Here is a 2,612-nt window from a genome sequence, read left to right on the forward strand (position 1 = left end):
TTCATTTCCCACATAAGTACATGTGAATAAGATAATATATATATCCAATAGTATATCTTTAAATTCCATTTGCCGATACAATCCTTATCAATTTACTTTTACATTTAAAACATATTTACAAAATCTACAGTATATTGACTTAAAACATACATATGCTGAATTGGACATTTGTCTTTCTCACAGAATATCAATCAGTTTCCATCCACTTGATAGTCACTTTGCCACTTAGGAGCTCTTCTTGTTCTTAAAGACTGTCTCTGCTCTGGTATGATTGATGTCACAGTCACTTGTAGCACATGAGAGGATATCCTCATCCAAATCAAGCACAACCACACTGTCAGTGGAATGAAAACTACTAGCTGCAGTGTCAGCTTCTACTGGGTCAGCTGTTTCATTCACCACAGTCTGAATTTGGGTCTCCAGATGATCATGATGTCTCTTCAGACGTCGATGATTGATGACCCTTGGTCGACCATGTCCAGCACACAGCCGAATCCTGTATGTTGTCAGGCTGGTCTGATCCTCGACAGCAAAAGGTCGTTCCCTTCTCTTTGCATTAAGCTTTTTGCTGGTTCCTGGATTTTTTTCAGGATGGAATAACCAGACCTTGTCTCCCTTTTTATAAGGAACAAATTGTGTAGTGTCACCACGGGTCTGACTCATCCACTATTTTCTTCCTAACTTGTTCCTGTATTTCCAACATTTTAGAAAATCTAGATGAAGCATCCAGTGTTTCACAAGAACAAACATCCAAATGCATCTTGTTCCAAGCTATATGGCCGAACACCACTTCAAATGGTGTTTCATCCATCACTTTATTTGGAGTTGTTCTAATGACCCTCAATGCAGCTGGAAGTTTCAGATCCCAATCTTTCCGGTCCTTTGCTTCAATAAGTACAGCAAGTCTTTCTGCTAGTGTCCAATTCATTTTCTCGACCTGACCATAACACTGTGGATTATAAGGTGTCATGCGGGTGTGTCAGATTCCCAGCTTGACACAGAGCTCTTTAAGTAAGTTTGCTTCAAAATTCCTTCTTTGATCAGAATGTAGTTTCTCTGGGACGACGACAGACAATCTCATTGTAGAGGACGGTTGCTGTTGTTTGAACTGGTTGGTCTGGCACTGCAAACGCCTCCACCCATTTGCTGAAAGGGTCTGTCAACACACAGGTATTTATTACCTCTATCTGTCACAGCTAAAGGGCCAGCAAAGTCCATATTCCATCTGGTGAGTGGTTTTGTTGGTATTGGAACTTTCTCCTCGGGAGTCCTCAGAGCCACTGTCGGGTTTTTCCTGCTGAGACATGTTGAACATGACTTACACCATTCAACAACATCTCTGCGCCAACCAAACCAAAAGTAGTGCCCTTGAACTGCTTGTACAGTCTTATCTACACCAAAATGTCCACGCTCATCATGCAGAACTTGCAGGACTCTAACCGCTTCAGACTGTGGAATAACAACTCTTCTTAAACCCCTGTTGCTGTTGGCGCCAGATTTCAGGATAAGGATGTTGTCATTAAGGTGCAAATTTTCTCCCTCTGTTTTTAGAAAGCTGTTGACATCACTTTCCTGAGTCTCAACAACAAACTCTTGTGAAATTGGGATATGCTATTACTGGAACCGATGACATTTTCTCTTTCAAGACAACAAATGACATCTGACAGTGTCCTGTCCTTGTGAACACTACATTCTGTTGTGTGAGGTCTGTCAGAGGTTTTACTGTGTCAGCAAACCTGTTGTTGCGCAGTGGAACTGAATATTTGAGCGTGGTTTAACTTAAAATGAAAACTAATCTAAAATGTATAGGACTTACCTTTTTTGAAATGAAACCAGGAACTAAACGTGATAACCTGTTATAAAACTATGAAGATCTATAAGGAACTAAACGTGATTACCTGTTATTATATGAAGAAAAGATGAATAAACCTCAAATGATAGAAACTAAATGCTAATTCTTAACAGCTACTCCTAAGGAAGTCTTAACACTGTCAAACACTCTAACACCATCTAACTCATCAGCTCTCTAACGAACCTTCTAACGAACATTCTGACAAACTCTACCAACTCTCTCTCTCTCTAACCATCTAACTATCCATCTAGCAAACTCTCTAACCAGCTCTCTAGCGAACTATGACCAACTAACTAACTGATGCGCGCTACCGCCTTATATTTGCTCACATCCTCACATTTCACGTGCAGTCACAGCCATACGCTGGTGTGTTCAGGCGATGCGATCGTTATGCATCGGGTGCGTTTTGGAGAACATATTTGTTATTTAAAACTAACACGAGTGCACGTGAAGCGCGAGCTATAGGCTCCGGGTGCGTTTTGGAGCACATTTTAATGAACAGACATGTCTTCAGAACATTCCCCCCTCCATGATAGATCCATGTCTATCATGAAAACCGACTAAACTTAGAAGAAACTGAAAAAAGGAATATGAATCTATGAGTATGTACAATTGTTGCTGTTATCCAATTTGACAATTTCAGAACTCAACTCCATTCAAGAGGGCAGACCTTCTTTTCAAGACTGTTTTGCCAACTTGAACATCAAGGACGCGCACGTGATCATCCTTTCCAGGATATGTTTTGAGAACTCTGCCAAGA

Source organism: Haliotis cracherodii, unplaced genomic scaffold (assembly GCF_022045235.1).
Source record: "Haliotis cracherodii isolate W230 unplaced genomic scaffold, xgHalCrac1.p SCAF_6, whole genome shotgun sequence".
NCBI classification, from domain to species: Eukaryota; Metazoa; Mollusca; class Gastropoda; order Lepetellida; family Haliotidae; genus Haliotis; species Haliotis cracherodii.